Raw genomic sequence first — 20091 nt, 5'->3', positions numbered from 1 at the left:
CGTAAGGATCAACTCCTTACTCAGCGACTCTAGACGCTCTAACCATTGCGCCACACGGGCGACTCACGCAAGATAAATGAACAGTATTTTATTTATTATTTATACCCATGTTAAACACTAACAAGCTATGTTTAGAAAGTGTTTTAGGGTAAGTCAGGCTAATGTAAACGAGTGTTTCTCCTGTCTTGCAGAAACGGAAAACGTGAAAATCTGACAAAAATTCGGATATTTATATAAATATGTCAGTATATTTAAATTTACACATGTAGAAAATAAGTTAGATAACAGAGTAATATTATATAAATAGTATACTTATAGCATAAAAACAGTACTGGGTACTACGACGTATACAGATACAAAACAGCATAATTATAAATGTATTTATTTTATACGATCACAGCGTTGAAGGGAGGGTCAAGAGAGATGTTTACTTATATAAGATTACTGACAATTTTTATTTCTTACAGGAAAGCCCACTTCCCTGTATAAAGACTGTGATCCAGACTGGGCACCTTCCAAACAGCCATCAGAAGAGCCAGTCAGTGCAGCATACCCCAGACCGAATCATCAGAATAAAGGGCAGAGTGGACAAGAAGAAATATTTTGAAGCAGCAACGTCTTTGATTTCCTTATTTGAGAGCCGGGGGACTGAAGATGACGAGAGCTGTTGAAATGGGTTTGTCATCACAGACCGAATTGTGTGGAGGAACCATTTCTTCTTTGGAGACAGAACTGAACCGCCTAACCATGGATAACATTTCCCTGAGAGAACAACTGAAGAGTACTACTCTGACAGAGGAGACTTTCAGAGAAGATGACGAAAAAGTGAAGTTATTCAAAGGCTCACCTTCCTTTGCCGTACCAGTGACTCTTTATGCATATTTGGAATCGTCTCTCGTGCAGGGACATACCAGTGCACTTTCAAAGTTTCAAAGACTTATTCTGGTGCTGATGCTTTTGAAACAGCTTTCACGATGGGAAAAAACCAGCTCTCTGCTATGGATGTGGAAAAGACCAGGAAATTGGGACATGTAAGAATCCAGGTGGAACGTGTCATTGGATTAGTACCAATCAAGGACGAAATGTTACAGGATACTGTTTCATTAGACTATTTGGTGTCAACTGATGGCTCGAGACCTATGATTCGTAAAATAGGGACAGTGTGTTGTGCTTTGACAATCATGCGCAAGTATGTAGTGCCATTTGTGTGAATTGACAAAGTTCAAACTGATGCCTATGTGTTTTCTATCACTGTGTATTTATTGAAATAAGTCACACACAAACACACATACACAGACACAGACACACACACACACACACATATTCACGTACAATTTCTTAAACGGCAAAACTGTTTGCAAATGTGAAAGGCTGTGCTTAAATACTTGTATTAAAACCTGGTATAAATAATTACTTTTCCTATACTCTACAGCATTTCGTTATAATAATACGTAGGCTCTGTACATTTTGACAGTCAACAAAACAAGAGAAAGTCTTTGTATAAAAGAAACATAAATTTATTGCAACAAATTGACAACGTATATAAAACGAACAGGTAACTTCCTGGTCAGCAGCTGGCGCGGTAGATCAAAGGGATAATACATTCGTCAGGAATAAGGTTTAGAATAAATATTAAAACAATCTAAATAGTCCTAGGTTATAGGAAAATATTCTTCAATTGGTTTCTGGTGAAGGTAAACAATAACAAGGAAGGGGCGGATCAACATCCTACAATACACGGGAAATAGTCGGTACTGGAGAAGGTGCAGAGTCCAAAAATTTAATAAATGATCACCTTCTGCACCTTCGCTGGGTCGTGCAGTAATTGCTTTTGAGATATGCTGCTGAATTTGGAACAAGGGGACTGTCAGACTTTACCTTCGCAGCGCCTCTCTGTTTATAAACACTACGCTGGCCAATCAGAGATCGGCTTACTAAAGAGGTAGCACGCGGTAGACTCAACCCGAAGTATGGAGGGAAAAGGAAACACACATAGTTCCTTACACAAATTAAAGGCAAATAACACCGATAAGCATATTTATATGCTGTCATGTGTTTTTATTAACATGGCTGGTTGCAAACTGTGGAGACGACCTCCAGATTGAATGTAAACAAACTACATCCGGTGTTTGCATCTTCCAACACGTGGTGAAGTTGTTGTATTACAACTTTTTGTAAATAATATTCTAAATGAAATAACAAATAGCTAGATATCACGACAGTTTTACATGTCGTAACGATTATTTAATGATAACATGGTAAAATAGATCTAGCTTAGGTTTAATCCGAAATTTCTCTGGTATCAGGTACAGGTCCACATATATATATTTCATAACTATAACTATAACTATATATATATATATATATATATATATATATATATATATATATATATATATATATATATATATATATATATATATATATATATATATATATATATATATGTATGTATGTATGTTTTGACGTAAATAATTTGTTGTATTTTGTGTTGAGATAAGCAAGCCCGATGGACTGATGGCAACAATGAAATGCCAGATTAATATGTCTATAAATATATAAATATGCATGTAGATTTGCTACTTGTGTTCAACACTGTTCTGTTTAATATATGCTATCCACAGTACAAAATAAATTGTCTTTTTCATTTGACCATGATGTATTGAATTTTAAAATAAGATAGGGTAAACTCATTTTATTGTCTACTATGCAATATATAACTCATTTATTATCAACCTTTCAAGGGCTTCAATTTGACCTTTATAGACTTGACTAGTTTATATAGATTTTCCATGGGGAAATGGTATCTGCAAGTCCTTGGGATTAAAATTTAAAAAAATATTTGATGTTGCTGAATTATCACTTTTCTCAGACCTAAACATTTTTAAAGCTATGGTGTTTTTAACGTTACATTAATCTCTCTTTTAAAAAAAGTCTATTACCTAAGAAAAAAAATGACAGCAACTACAAAGAATTTTTTTAAAAGAATGACCTTGAGTCAATTTGTTGATTTCTAAACTTTAAGCAGATAATATGTCGACAAGACTTGTCAATGATCATAACATTTATCACGATTGACAATGCAAAGATAAAGAACATAATAATTTTTGCTTCAATAATTAATGGAACAAAGTAAAAAAAAAAAGAATCATTCAAATACTCTTTATGAATATCTTGGTAAATAGAAAAGGAAACATACATAATAACACACAATCATAAATTTTTATGATGTCTCTTCAGTTGGTAAAACATTCCAGAAATACAATAAATTACACGTGGTCCTAATTAACTAGTATGAAAGTTTGAAATTTGCAGTTCTTGTTAAAGCAAGGAATTATTTTTTTCTAAATGTTGCATCACTTCCTGAGAGACTTAGGCTTTCTCTTGCTCCAGAACTCAGGAAGGCGACTACAGTCCGGACAGTTCCATTTACCTTTGGGCAGTTTTGACCAGGTCAGTTTTAGGCAGGCTTAATGAAACCATTGATATGAACAGTTTCAGTTATCAGAGGCCACCATAGTGTCTGCTTCCCCTACCCTGCAAATGCAGAAAACATCATTACTGATTGTTGCATCATCTGTATTGCTGTCCAGTCGTACTGCTAGAGGAGCAGACATACCCTGGCGCGTTCAGAACTGCCCAACAAGCTCAGGCATGACTGCCATTTTGTTAAAGTTTGCAGCTTTCCTTTTCATCTCATCCTTTCCACATAAATCTCCTTCTCAATCCACACGACAGTCTGCATAGTCTTTCTTACACAAGTGGATTTGTGTCTGTACGTGGTAATAATAAGGATGGTTTTGTTTCAATTGACGTCCTGTCTCGGTTTCTTCAAGACAAGAATTCCTTCCTTTCCAAGCATCCAGTGAGGAGAACCGTACACAAAAGGGGCATTTTATCTCCAAAACTCCTTTTCCACAACAGTCACACGACAAAAGATCATCATGTGAAGCACCAAATAATGGGTATCCTGGGTTGAGAAAAAGTCCTGCAGTTTCTACAGTGAAATTAGTATGGCCTCACAATATGCTTCATGAGAATCCCTCTCATAATCACATCGCCAGGCCGTAGCCTTTGATTTGAACTTTGTTGTTGGGTAACAAATAGCTCTCAAAAGACTCTCAGAGGGTGCTGCTGGACTACTGCGGCATACTGCATACATCCTAGAGGCTGTTATACGTCCATATCTGAATCGATTCCAGTTTATTTTCTGATTGTTGTCTAGTTGCCTTTTCAATACTCTCGGCTTCTTCTTTTGACACAGTTACTTTCACATTTGCACTATGTTTCAAAATGTCACTGTAATCGACGCAAAGCAAATCATTCTCCATGAGATCACGTAGCAATTGTAGAAATTGTTCGCTCAAAGCTTCTGGAATGAATGGTTGTTGGAAGGGGTCCCGACTACTAAGAATGACTAACTGTGTTCCAGTCAAACTTAAGTAAGAGGTCATTTAACTCAAGTTCAGTGGGTGGCTCCACCAAGCGATTTTGCATGCCTCTCCGTCTTGCAGCAGGTGTGTCACTGAACTGCATGTCCATAAACTTCTTTGATTTTGCAGATGAGAAGTCAATGTTTTCAATTTTGGCATACTGAACACCTTTTACTGATACTGGCAGCCAGACCAGTAGGCTTTTGTGTTAGTAACAGTTCTTGACAGTCCTAACTTTCTCTGTCGTCTCAATAGAAACAACATAGCTGCATTATTATAGACAATGGAGGCAAATGTAAAGTTAAGAATTTATTTTTTGTTGTTGACGAACGAGGCCACGGCCTTATAGGGCTGCTGGATGATAAATAAGCTAGCCCTAAAATCAATTATGCATTACATTAAACATTTTATTATACATTATACCACATTATATTTGAGGTTACTAGTTTCAACCACTGTCCAATGTGGAGCCCTCAAAGATATCATTATACATTATTCATTATTCAAACATTAGACAATCCATCATTATACACTTTTCACAATGCATACATTATGCATTTCATCATTATCATTATACATTGTGGCAACCATCATTATACATTATTCATTATTCATACATTATGCATTTCATCATTATACATTATGACATTAAACATTATGACATTATCATTATACATTACTGGCTTCATGATTGAGAAAGATAGTCAAAATTATACTGGTACTGGGAAGAGATATTCAGTATAATAGTGCTATCAAATCAATAAAAGCCAACAGCTTCGCGAAATATGGCATAATTTGCTTAGAATACACCTTTGTAAAATAATACTGTTCTTATGTTTTTTGCGGTTTTGACGATGGAAAGTTTCTTCAACTTGAGTTTCCTTCTTCATAAGACAGCAACAATCAACAAGCACAATACAAAGCACACAGTCAATTCAGCAGCATTTGAAGTATATTGCATGGAACGATTTAAAAACTGAACGATACAAATAAAACTACGGCAGAAAAAGGTTTACTATTGGTTAAGAAATTAATTATGAATGCAGACGCATTAAAGAATAAAGATATCAAGAAATGAAATAATTGATATCAATTATATGGAGTGGGTGGGTGGGATTTCAGAAAACAGTCCTCGCACATCTGATTTGTGAAATGTTTATAACCGTTGTACTACAGCCTGACGTAATGTAAGTCAAAAAATATAACGACAAAATGCCTAGGTACAGGAAAAATTTTCCTGGCAGTTTTATTGAGTACAAGTGAACTATACTTAAGGTTACATTGCTATAATAATTTGATTTATTTGTTGTGAAAATAAATAGTATTATTAATAGACAATGGAGGCAAATGTAAAGTTAAATAAGATTTATTTTTTGTTGTTGGCGAACGAGGCCACCGCCTAATAGGGCTGCCGGATGATAAATTGACTAGCCCTAAAATCATTAAACATTACATTATACAGTATGCCACATTATCATTTGAGGGTTACTAGTTTCAACCACTGTCCAATGTGGAGCCCTCAAAGATATCATTATACATTATTCATTATTCAAACATTATTCATTTCATCATTATACATATGACACTATAATTATACATTATTGGCTTCTTGATTGAGAAAGACAAACAAAACTATACTGGTATTGGGAACAAATACTCAGTATAATAATGCTATCAAATCTATAAAAGCCAAAAGCGTCGCGAAATATCGCCACATGGTTGTTCAAGCAATGGGAGAACAACCACTGCCAATAAAATTGGAGGATAAGCGACGCTTACATTGGCCGGTCACCTACGTTCGCCACTGAGAGAGCAGACTTGTTGTAATTTACTTTGTAAATTGTATAATAGTATGTCCAGGGTTCTCCACAAGGGGTTTTACCATGGCGGCCCGCCATGGTTAAATTTATGTGCGCCATGGTTAAAATCGGCGGCCGCCATGATTAAATTTTTCTAGCATTTCAGTATTGACACCTACTTTTTAATGACTTGAGTAGTTAATTGTGTTTATACAACGACTGGCATGCACCTGGAGAGAAAGTGTACTGTGCTAAACAAACACGGTCGTTGATCGGCGAATATCCATGTTCCGTGAACCGTAAAGACAATTGCGAGTCAATCAGCTGATAATTAATATCTTGAATGTTAATTTTCCTGTACACATGTAATTTCGGGGAACTCCAATGTGTTCCCTATATGATAACAGATTTACCAAATGATAAGAAACAGCGCACAGTACATGCAGTAACTAACGATATCCAATAATCGACAATCAAGTTTCTATGGCCAAAAAGAATTCACCCTTCTAAAATTTCCTATATCCTTGCGTTTAATTAATTCCTCTTGCTCCATTTTTTAGATTTTAATTTTATTATATTTCTGATGAAATGGACATATGAACGCCATCACAAAGTCATAGTTTTGGAGTTACCTCCAGTGTTTATAAAACGTTGCATAGCGCTATTTTTAGCACTGGAAACAATGAGGAAAGTCGGCAAAAACACAGTGAAGAATAAACAACAACAACAACAAAGACAAAGAACAAAACAAAACAAAATCGTTTAGAAAGAACAGAACAGAGATAACAATTTTACACTTATGTCACATTTATGCCCCTCAGATTATATTAAGTTTTGATACTTACACCATCAGTAAGTTTTCAAAGAACATGCAGTTAAAAGCTCAGGCAATGTTAAGATGTCGGTGTTCGTTCATGTGTTCGTTTGTGTGTCTGTAAACTTCTCTTTTTTCAAAATACTACTCCTTCCTATTAACATAAAACTTGTCATGCAACAGGCAAGATCAATTTTGTATATTAGTTTTTGAATAAAATCCGACGAACAGTGTTGCAATGGTTACAATATTAATTTTTCTATTAAAAAAAAATGAAACTCTTAAACGCTCCTTCAGTTTTGGTCAAAATTTGGTACATTTGGTTCTTTTGTAAAGTAAAATACATATACATAATCCTTTTTATTGTTTTATTTTTACATGTATTTATTTATTTGGGGGGGGGGGGTATTCAATTTTTTTTTTTTTTTTTTTTTTTTTTTTTTTTTTTTTTTTTTGCTTTGCAATGGTTAAGTTTCGTGAAATCAACCATTGATTAATGAAGCTTAGAGGGTCTAACACGCGTTCGTGCTTTCGATCACATTTCGCTTTCACATAGTTTCCTCCATGGTTATATTTTCAAATGTGGAGAACCCTGATGTCATTGTCAAGTTCAGAAAGATGAACTCCATCCTTAACAAATAATCCGCTAGAATCCCAAGATATCTCCGGATAACTGATATAAAAACCATTATTCACAACAAACATAAAACTGCTCATAAAACTGTCAATTCTTTTGACTGCAAGGTTTTGAAATTTAACATTTTTACTGTAGCTCCATGAATTTCTGGGAAGAATATGAGACCACCCTAGTACAGTGTTTGGAAGTTTAGACAAAATCATTTGAGATGTTTCTCTCATCTTTTAGCATAGCTCAAGTAAAGGCACATTAGCGATATCAATACCCCCACAGTGAATAATTAAAATATCAGTAGCTCAGTACCTCAAAAGTAAGTGAATACGGTTAAACAATTTTCTCCATGTTAAAGCACCCTTGCCCTGCCAAAGGATGTGATAATTTAGTCGTCTAAGTCCCAAATGGGATTTCTCAGTTGAAAAGCTTGCGCGTTGGAAAGCCTACTTGATAATGGATGAGCCAACTATCCATATTCTTTTTTCTTGCCCTGTTTGATAAAAATATATTTCACTGATTTCTAATTAAGATTTATAAGCATGTGAAATCCATTTACCTTTTTTCATTATTTCGGATTCAGAATGGCCTTTAGAAAAACTGTCCGAGGCAGTCCCAATTCGGAACGAGTTGAAAGAGTAACGTGAATTTGAAAGACATAAAAGATTTATTGCTTTATTTAGGACAGACGTAAATTGATAACGGGTAAGTGGGCTGCCGTCTACCTGAACAAAAAATGAACCAAATATCTTTGCAAATGAAATAGGGGGCATAGGTGACTCGTTCAACTGAATTCTTGAACCATTTCCTGTTTGGTCAGTATTGGAATATGGAACTGTTTACCTTAATACTTTCTTATTTAATGACTGATCGAATAAATGTGCATATCGTTGAAGCCGATAACATGGTGAATTTCACCTGTTTTATTGCATGTAAGTTCACCGACTCTCATTGGCATGGTACGCCAATGAAAAGACAGGGCAAAATAGGTATGTTTCAAATTTAGAGGAGCACACTAGACTTGAATTTGGTATGAGCTTTTTCAAAATGTTTTCAGTAATTGGTAAACAACGGTCAACAGATTTACGGGAACGTTTGATACCCTCTAATAATTTTCAAACCAGAGAGCATTGTGTACAGTCAGTGGTACTTGTCAACTTGCATTTAAAACTTATACCAGATAAATAAGATGATAGTGTGCTGTACGCTAAATCACGAAGGGACAGATGAGCGATGAATATACACAGGTGAGAGAGGGGAGGATCCAAAATATCATCTAAACCGTAGTCATTCCTGAAAGTAGAAAATATATTTAAACTATTTGAGTACTGTAATTTCGTTTTGGGGGCTATAGACCTAAGCGTTAAATGCTCTATTTGAGCTCTAATATCATCTTTGTAATATCTTCTGAGATGGGCATAGGATCTTTGTGCGCTTCTTGGTGCGAGTGCCCGGAATCTTTTCCACTGTTTTCGCGAAATAAAGCCAGCGATTGAATTATTGCAACCACAGATATGTTTTGCTCTAAAATACATGTTGTTAACCATTGAATGGAGTACTAGAGGACGCATTAATTCCATTACTCTTTTATATTTAGATGTCTTCCTTTTTAGAATAGATACTAAAGCAATGTTCTCTATATAAGACATTTTTTTTTATTATTTTGGAAATGATTTTTGAATAAAAGGACTGCCAGACCTATTGGAACTAATTCTAAGATAATTATGTAAGATATCATGTCTGAATCCTACTGTGGCTGGTATAGGACATGGTATGAGAATTTTTTTATTAATTCGTGGCCACGAAATAAAATTCGTGGGAACGAAATAAAAATTCGTGGCCCACGAAATAAAATTCGTGGGAACGAAATAAAATTCGTGGCCACGAAATAAAAATTCGTGGCCACGAAATAAAATTCGTGGGAACGAAATAAATTTTGTGGCCACGAAATAAAAGTTCGTGGCCACGAAATAAAAATTCGTGGCCACGAAATAAATTTGTGCTACATAATGCCATTTTTAGCTTCTTCTGTTTTATGTCATTCAAGATGAACGAACTTATATATAATTATCATTTAATTGGAATGAGCCAACGGGATATATGTGTAATGAGCAATGAGATTCGATGCTGTTACGTAGAACATGTTTCACATGAGAAGTTATACTCCTAACATGCTAAGATTTTGTGTCTTTATTTCATTACAACTATGTGACAGGATTCAATAGAAAATGTGAGAAAACAGCAAATAAGCCCTTAAAGTCATTAATGTTCGGGTTGCCTTGACTAATATCAGGAACAAAACTTGCCAGAGTTATTATAGTTAAGAAAAATACATAATTTGGCTAATATGAAATTGTCCCTGTGTATCATATCATCTAAAAAATCGTGACTTCATGCTGTGTCATGTAGCATGATGACAAGCTGAAGAGAACACTTTCATTTTGTTTTATCATTTGGTTAGGATGTCATTTTGGATGCAGTATCATTGAACTGCCTTAAACTCCAGAACAGTCAATTGAATCGGCTTGAATGTCTTGTTTTAATTTTGGGCACAGAGCAAAAGAGAGAGTTTATTATTATTTTTTTTTTACATCTAGACTATGTTCATAATGCATGTACCAATTCTCAGCTGCTTCTAATATATATGCAAATTAAATATATGGGTATTTATAATGATGTTTATCAGTGCGGGCCAGTTACAATAATCTAACTGTGTCTGTGTGTCATGGGACAGACTCTCACTAGGTCCATAGCAAATTATCATTTTAACACTATATGTACATATAATTGTGAAATAAAAATTCGTGGCCACGAAATAAAAATTCGTTCCCACGAATTTTATTTCGTGGCCACGAATTTTATTTCGTTCCCACGAATTTTATTTCGTGGCCACGAATTTTTATTTCAGCATTAACCCAGCATTAACCCTAATAAAATGAGACGAATGTTTAATACCATACATGCTGGCACAAAAACGACGACTAAAGGCACGAACTGCAGGAATGGCTTTAGCGCAGAAATTCAGAGAACCTACTCAAGACAGTAGCTCTTTTAATCTTATTTTAGATTTTCCCAAAATTGTTTCAATAGTTTTCTTAAGTTCAATGTTTTTTTCCTCTATACCTATAATCATTTTTTCTGTGTCAATTTCTAAACCGAGAGAAAAAAACAACAAATGCTTAGGACCAACAGTTTTTTCCCTCTGCTAGCGAAATTCCAAATTCATGACAAGTATTCTGAAAGTTAGTCATTAATAATTTACATGCTTTGAAATCTCTAGCAGCAAAAATAAAATCATCTAAATAATGGGTTATCGTTTCTATGCCTGTTTTTGTAATAGTTGCCCATTGTAAAAATGGGCATATTTTTCCCAAAGGGCACACCTTGCAAAACAGCCCATATGTAAACACATATAATACATGTAAAACTTGTTATTAAATTTAAAACCTAATATTTCATGATCAGAAGGAAGTACTGATAATAAACGAAATGTTGACTTGACATCCATTTTTGCAAGACGAGTGTTTTTACCTAATGCTGCAATCATATCTAATACTTCATCGAAAGGTGTGTAATGAACCGTACAATGATCAAGGTCAATAAAACCGTTTACACTATTTCCTTCGGAGAATGATAAATGATGTATTAAGCGCCAACCCTAGTCTTTTAAGCAACGATACTATAGGTGATATTCTAAAATTGTGCAGGGGGTACTTGATCAAAAGGACCTGCGACTCGACCTAATGCAATTTCTTTCTTTTTTTTTTTTTTTTTTTTTTTTTTTTTTTTTTTTTTGCTTAACTTCGTTTGGATGTTGCAGAGTTGATACTAAATTGGTACATATTGATTAAAAACGATATCCTGAATATTTGATTTTAAAGCCTTAACAAAAGCCATATCTGAATTCGATAGCATCTGAAGTTTTAGGATACATTTCAAGGAACGAAACCATATTATTAATATTAATAGGTGTTGTTTCTGCTTTTTTGATAATTACACAATTAAGAATAGATTAAAATACTCTTAGCGTTATTTTAGAACAAGATTAAGTAATTAAATTCATTATTTCCGTAACTGATTTCCCCACTGTAAGTAAACAACAGTGATTTCTGTTCATGAATAGTCCATTGTCTTTGAACATTTTTCCTGTAGAAATAAGGCAGGTACCTTATGTTGAAAATGAACTAAATAGTCTCAATATGCACACCTTTTTATGATATATTTTTCTACAAACCCATTCGCCATGTTAGGCTCTTCAGGTAGTTATACAAATGTCAGGTAGGTTACCTGGTAACGTCCAAAAGCAAAAGTTCATTAATTGTGACGACATGATAAATCAAGATGTATATATATATATATATATATATATATATATATATATATATATATATATATATATATATATATATATATATATATATATATATATATATATATATCTTTTTTCTTTTCTGATACAACTAACTCTCTCTCTCTTCCCTTGATGAAGATTTTAACAGATACTCTCACCAGAGGTTCAAAAATGTACTAGTGTTATATAAAAATTCATGATTTAATATTTGTTAACAAAATTAGTCCCTTAGTTTCTATGAAACCCAATCCACACAAATAAGCCGAACAACACTGATTTAATCAAAGATTTGTTTTACATTTTCATTTATAAGGTAACTGTTTAGTGTGTGTTGGAAATGGATTTTTGGACCAAGTCAGCTGCAAAAATTTTACAAAGGGTTGTCCAAAAGAGCATTTCAGAAGCACCGACTTGTATAAATGTGAGTCTAGAACATATATATATATATTTAAGGAATCACTGTCTAGTTAGTAAAGTATGCCAGGGCATCAACGATAGTTGGAAACGTTGGACAATTTGCATAACGGGCTGCCCGTTATGCGTAAATTATCCCACGTTTCCAAGTATCGTTGATGTCACTGGCATACTCTACTAACTAGACAGTGATTCCTTATATTTCCATTTCATTTTGAAATAAAATTGTAAATTTATATTTTAAAAAATGTAGACTAATAGATTTAAATTACACGAGGTCTACATGTCAATTTCAACGTTAACAGTCCCCGCCCACTGACGTCAAACACAAAGACAGCCGCACGAGAATTACATGCATATTAGGCCTCCTTAGAGTCAGACACAAAGACAGCCGCACGAGAATTACATGCATAATATTTACATTTCCAATGTGTTTGTCCGAGATAAAATTACAAATTGTAAATATACTTTATTTCTACATAAATCTACTGGTTCATCGATAGGCGCGGTTAAAAAAAGATCACGTGCGGGGCGGGGCAAATAGAGACAGAAGCGGGGCTATTAGCACGGGAATTTGCAGAATCAGGAGCATGTCAATATAAGGAATAACTGTCAGATTTTTTTAAAAATTCATGACGATGATCAATCGATTGGCTTGCATGATAATTTTAATCATAAACGCCTTCGGCGTTTATGCAAATTATCACGCAAGCCACTCGATTGATCACATCATGAATCCAAAAAATTAGACAGTTATTCCTTAATTATGCCTTCTTAGCTACTGACCTTTCGCTTGGCAAAATTTGCATTCCGTTAGAATGATAAAGAAATCGTCTCTCCTAACTACCAAAGCGTTAATAGAGAAAACAAATAGAAATGGAAATATATATATATATATTAGGGATGTCAATTTTGTCAATAATTCATATTCGAATATTCAATGAAAGTATTCGAATATATTTGAATATTCGATAAAATAAATAAAACATGTTTTATTTTAAATATGCATCATCCTACTCTCGTGAAAGGTTTAGCGTAGGTATACTTATATTGGAAGTAAAATTGTATGAAGACTTTTGTAGGTGTACAATAAGAAATTCCATTTGATATTTGTCAATGTTTGAAATAATAATTGATTTTAATGTAGAAAGATATAATTTTAACAAATGAAACGTGTATATATAATAACTACAACTGAGGAACCAGTCGTCTTACCAAAGGCAAGATAGTCGTAACGGTATACTGTTCAGATTTCAGTACGTGTAATAAATTACAATTATCTGCCTAATAAGAGATATGATTATAATCTTTGATACCATGTTTTCTTTAAATATATTAATCAAATATTTCCATAGACAATTTTCCTAAGTAATTAACTAATTTAACGATAATGAATATAGAACTCAGGATTTTGTACAATCCAAGATAATCAAGTAATTTACGCATTTATTCTGAAATTGAGCCCTTTACAATATTAATTACAGACTAATTCCATATCGGACATTCATTTAATGATCAATTAAGTTTGTTTAGATAAGTATGTATACTCTTCACTTTTTAGACATTCGAAGAGGGTTTTCATTTTGTTGTCCTCATTTCTAGATTCGATCGTATTTAACTTACGAAAACTATGAAAGTACGTTTTGTATTATACATAAAGCATTATTGTACAATTCTTTAACACCTCACTCAAAACAAAATACATGTAATTTAGTAGATTTATAAGATAAGAAAGTAGTGAAAGAAATCAGGCGATCGAAATTGATCGCTAGTAAATTAAACAGGGATAAGTCCAGCACTGTTCTAATCCAAATTTATTAATAACAGTACTTCTTTTTATGAAATCTGGAAAACACCGAATATTCGAATCTTAAATTCATATTCGAATATCAACTCATCGAATGAATATTCGAATGTTCGAATATTCATTGCCATCCCTAATATATATATATATATATATATATATATATATATATATATATATATATATATATATATATATATATATATATATATATATATATATATATATAGATAGATATATATATATATATATATATATATATATATATATATATATATATATATATATATATATATATATATATATATATATATATATATATATATAAACAAGAGCGAAATAAACTCTACCGGTTTCATTATTAGTCTTCAGGAGTTTGACAACATATTGCTTAGTTACACATAAATACAAAATCAACATTCTTACTGTGACATCATAAAGCGCTAATATCAATTAAAGCATTAGCAAAGTTAATTTTGAAATGACATAACGTAAGAAAAATAATATATCTGTATTATTTGTATGGGAAATTTTAATTTCACGTAATAATTTTCTTACGTTATTTCAGAGTTTATTTCGATGTTATGATTTTTGATAGATAGATAGATAGATAGATAGATAGATAGATCGATAGATCGATAGATAGATAGATAGATAGATACATGTATTTTACTTTTAGAAGTAGTAAATTCTTTATGCATATGCAGATATTTACATAATCTATATATTTTAATAATTCTGTATGATTCATCTTGGATGATTTTTTTGAATTACTTTTTCAGACCATTGGACTTTAACTTCGATCAACTTGTTAATTTACATTCTGATTCCTTTTTTGACATTCCCATTTTTCATCATGTTTGTTTATATCCGTTTTCGTTTAAAGAGACTTTCTCAACGCAGAAGGATACGGAGAGTTACGTATTAAATAGAAAAAGTAGAAATATATTGTCCTGTTTATAAATTTTTAATATTGATAAATATAAAAGAATAATGAAGTAAACTTTTCTAAGTTCTTTCTTTCCTATCCCATTTTAAACACTGTTGTTTGATTTTGTTGAGAATTGTAATTGAATTAGCTCTATTTTTATCTATTAATTTTGTGTTTCATAAACGTCAAGTTTAAACATACTTTAAACTGTAGTCATTTTATTTATTTCAAAATAAAGATTGAGATAAAATTGTGAATCCGTTTATTGATCAACTATTTGGAATAAAAACACACGCGCGTGCGCGCACGAAGATCGCTATTGATCAATGTGGTAAACTCGCTACCCGAGAATTATAAAAGTTAAATGTGTGAAATATATGAAGATAACGAACAGTATTCAAGCACAAAAGTCCATTCAAACAATACAATTCAGGAGCAAACACGGACCTCCGAAACATCAGAGGGGGGATCAGGTACTATGGATAAGTGAGCAGCCCCTGCCGACCGATCACAACTGCCTTGTGCTCCTTGTCATGATCGGGAAATAACGGGGAAATCCGCAGTTGATAAGGGTATATTGTTGCATAAGTTGCATAAGTAAAGGAAAATAACGATTGAAAAGTTACAGTCACCACGTTTATCATAAAACGTTATTGTTATATTACCATTAACGTCTTTTTCTAGTAAATATCCAAGTATGAAACAGATGTGTCAGATCCTATGGTATCTTTTATTTCAAGCTCACTGGGATATATGGTGTCGACATATCATTGGAAATAAATATTATTAATTGATAATACGTCGTCGATATATCTAAATGTCGAGATGAAGGCCACAGCAAGTGTTATCTTCTTTTTAGGTATAATATTTTGAATAAATTCTGTTAATATTTTAGTGATGAGTAAAGAGAGAGAATTGGTAGAACATTTACAGGAACTTGCTATATATCTTTGTTTGTAAGGATTTTTATGAAGTTTCGGAATCCAATATAGATTTGGTAATTAAAATTCATTTTGGTTGTTGGGAAATTCCGAATATTTAAAAATATTCAAAACTTACATAAGATTTTGAAGAATTTCCTCCTTAGAAAGGAGCAAAATTTTGTTACCTGCTTTTTCAGAAGGGACCAGTACATACTTATCTTGTAGTCTATCTAATTCTTTTTTCACTTCTGAATTATTGAACACAGGAGGATAGTTGATTTTCATATTGCCCCTCAATCGCCTTATGCGAGATATTAACATGGTTACACTTGATGTATTTAATCTTTTCCTACAAAATGTCAAAGACTTCATTTATATGTCTGGCCCTCGCCTGGCGTAATCTTCCACAGAATTCATCATATTCATGAAATTTTTACGCCAGTTGAAAGATCAGGTTCCCTAAAATTTGGCTCTTTTAAAATAAGTGAATTAAGTCACTACCAATGTTTATGTCTTAGATTTGGCGCAGCGCAGAGAAGAGGAATCAAATCTGGGCCTAGAGAATGTTCAACCCTCAAATAAACATATTTCACGTTTGGAGTGATCAAAAATATTGAAACTTAAAAGTCAAATGACGAATTTTTTTCTGAATCATTTAGAAGGGTTCCCTTATATGTTATATGTATCCCAAAACTAAGATTTATCAAATAATCAATCTGCAACTAAACTTTATTTATTATTCATTTTTATCTTTTACAGTTGTTGAAAGGGTGGCTTTACCAGGATTATTACGTAAGATATCAACGAAGTACAAAGTAAAATATCAATTGATCATTCTTTAATTTATTTATTTCTATTATTATTATATATATATATATATATATATATATATATATATATATATATATATATATATATATATATATATATATATATATATATATGTTCTTTAATATCCATCACACGTGATCAACATCACTTTTAGACGTGACTGACTCTGACAACCTAGCTACAAATCGACATTAACTGTGCATCTCACATTTCTCTGAATCTTTTTCGGCATTTAAAAACAAGTACTTTGGATGGATTTTATTTCTCTGTAGTCTGTTTAAACATTTCCTAGATCTATACCTGTTTTTTTTTCCCAGTGGCGAAACGTTAAAGAATATTGAAAAAGAAACACCTCCCCCTTTTTGACATCAATTTCAAGTCCTTAATTGTTTGGACTCTCCATATAAAATTTACGATAAAATTTCATAGAAATCACAGAATGAGGTAAAAATTTCAAATTCTACGGAACAATTGCGGCATATTACATACCTGAATTAACAAGAGTTTTGGATGACAAATATTTAAATCAAAAGAGTTTTTCTCAGTTTCACTCATGTAGAAAAAAAAAACTGTTATGTTCGAGGTTGCACCACCTGGAAATGGCATTGCTTACAAAAACATTAACAATTTATTAAAAATAAAACTATTGTTTTATGGTTTATTCTATAGATTGAAAAGAAGATGCTAGCTAAATGTGTTAAAATTCATTGATGTACCTAAAGTGGTTTTCATTTTATGGCGCTACTCCACGAACTTTTTAATAAATAACCCCTCGTGTATGTATTATTCAAGAAATGATAATACATTAATTACAAATTACAAAATTCATAGATATGCTGTCTCACATAAATAAGGAATAATTAAAAAAGAGTGTCGAGAAAATTTGTTAATTTACAGTACATGGACAAAAATGCCTTTAATTTAAATATGTTTTACCTCTAATTTTCGCAGGTGATGATGAACACAGAACAAATAGGTACAGTGAATGGAAAACGTCATTGTCAGGTATTCATATCTCTCAATTCAATTCTTTTTTCTCTCAAAACCAGATCACTGGTACAAGAGGTACATATATACAAAAATAACAGTCAAGTGTCAAAAAGGACACGCATATAAAGAAAAGTAGGATAAGCATGCCAAACATGATACTCATTATTTCTCACACTATTAAGCTAGAAATGTACTGACAACATATCCCTTTAAAAAAAAAAAAAAAAAAAAAAAAAAAAAAAAACATAGACAATTACTGACATTGGAGTGTCTTTACTGCGAAACTTATACATTTACTGACCTTTTTGATAAACTTTGAAAAGTGCTAACAATTCTAGTCGGTGCTGATAAACCTAAATGAGACATTTACTGATATCATATGTTTTACTTTCCCTGCTGAGAAGCGTAGAAATGTGTTGACATTTACTCATAAGTATTGCCCCTATTGTTCTCATTCTCGGGGAAGAATGCATGGTGTGAAAATATGTGTGTATTATAGTTTCTATTTAAAGACGTACAACACACTGGGGGAGATAAATCTTGCGATTTCAATTAAACGTTTAACTTGACGTCAAATTTGACGTTTATAATAAAGCGTCAAAATGACGACCGAATCGATCCCGACGTAATTATAAGAAAATGGGATTAGGGGCTTGACTTGGTTTCTTTAGAAATACCAAATCGTATCCTTGATTATTTGCGCTTTTGATTTAAAACCCACCCATCCTCCATAAAAAGGGAAGAAAAGAAAGATTACGTCTTAAATTTCTTTAATTTTATATGAAACTCGTATCCGTGATCAATATTAGCACAACAATATTCTTTATCTTTTTATGATACACTGCTTTCTTTTGTTATAGCTGTCTATGTAACATTTGCATTACCAGATCACGGGCCTATCTTCAAATTAAGAATTAGCCATATAAATACTGTTTTGTTCTCCTTTTAAGAAAAAAATGTTTTACAACCCGTTTCCAAAAGTTCACTGATCAAAGAGGAACAACTCTAAAAATGTGGGAGATTTTCCCCCTCCCCTAGTTGAGTTATTTCCTCCTGTTTGTCGAACAGTTATGAAGACACAATGAATTCTGACGAAATCAGGAACTGAAAACTATAATATATACTAAGTAAGTACCGAAAATGTATGCGACTAACTGGCCTTATCCGAGCATCTAGATATATATACCACTGTCAACAATTTCAGTGCGCATTTCCTCGAATCAAAACAAAACGTTTTATACATGTATCACTATACATGAATATTTTGACACATGAATAATTTAAACATAGATGGAGAATTTACAGTTTGATAAATTGAAGTTAATGTAGACGAATACGAAATTTCCATTTTATCTATAAAAGCAACAGAAGGATGCATACAAGGGGGGGGGGGGGTACTTTTGTTTAAAATAAATAAGAAACAATATATTCCATTTACCAGCCTGTTTACATATTAGAAGAGTTGAATTTTCAACACTGTGCGTTCACTTTTAATGAAAAATAAACTTAAGAGTGCTGGGTGGCTGTGACCATTTTCAGACTACAGTGTATATTGATCTTCTTTAGAAAAAGAGCTCCATATAAAGATATACAAAAATGATCAAATTTTAAAACTAAAATGTATGAAAAATTATGTTATATCTGATGGTTAATTTGTTGACCCCCAGCCTCCTTAAAATGCAATGTAAGTTGAATTCATACGCAGGTATAAAATTTAAGTATATCAGCCATGTGTATGGACTACATATTGGACACGTGGACATAAAATCCTTAGATAATAAGTTTTACATTTATTTTAGTAGTTGATAGTTTAACTCTTATTCTAGGTGTCAGAATTTAAATCTGCATGAATTAATTAATTAAATGGTACTTCAGGGATTTAAAAGATTAAGAAAATATATATCTCGAGGGTAGCCTATGTTTCATCAAGCTTTAATGACTGCGTCCCAAAAAGTGGGGAAGGGGGGGGGGGGGGGCTTGGCATCGTCAAAAATTGCCTATATATCTGCATTTCAATGAATTGAAAAGTTTTAAGAACTCTGATATATAATGTAAATAATTTTTTAAAAGCAAAAGATATTTTCTAGCTTGGAATTTGTCATGTGTATTTGTAAATCTAACAATGTTTTCGTCCCACGTCTGAAAGACGCTTGAGAAACGTGACTTAAGGAGA

At 32.6% G+C, this 20091-nt stretch overlaps 1 pseudogene; it reads right to left on the bottom strand.

Moving 5' to 3' along the window:
- Nucleotides 1-6196: 6196 nt before the first annotated feature.
- LOC133200310 (uncharacterized) lies at nucleotides 6197-11919 on the bottom strand (annotated as a pseudogene).
- Nucleotides 11920-20091: the final 8172 nt, after the last annotated feature.

Source organism: Saccostrea echinata, unplaced genomic scaffold (assembly GCF_033153115.1).
Source record: "Saccostrea echinata isolate AGI-Se365-2 ecotype Australia unplaced genomic scaffold, CSIRO_AGI_Sech_v1 ptg000038l, whole genome shotgun sequence".
NCBI lineage: Eukaryota > Metazoa > Mollusca > Bivalvia > Ostreida > Ostreidae > Saccostrea > Saccostrea echinata.
Note: the sequence above shows the minus strand (reverse complement) of the source record. Positions and strands in the feature narration are given on the sequence as shown.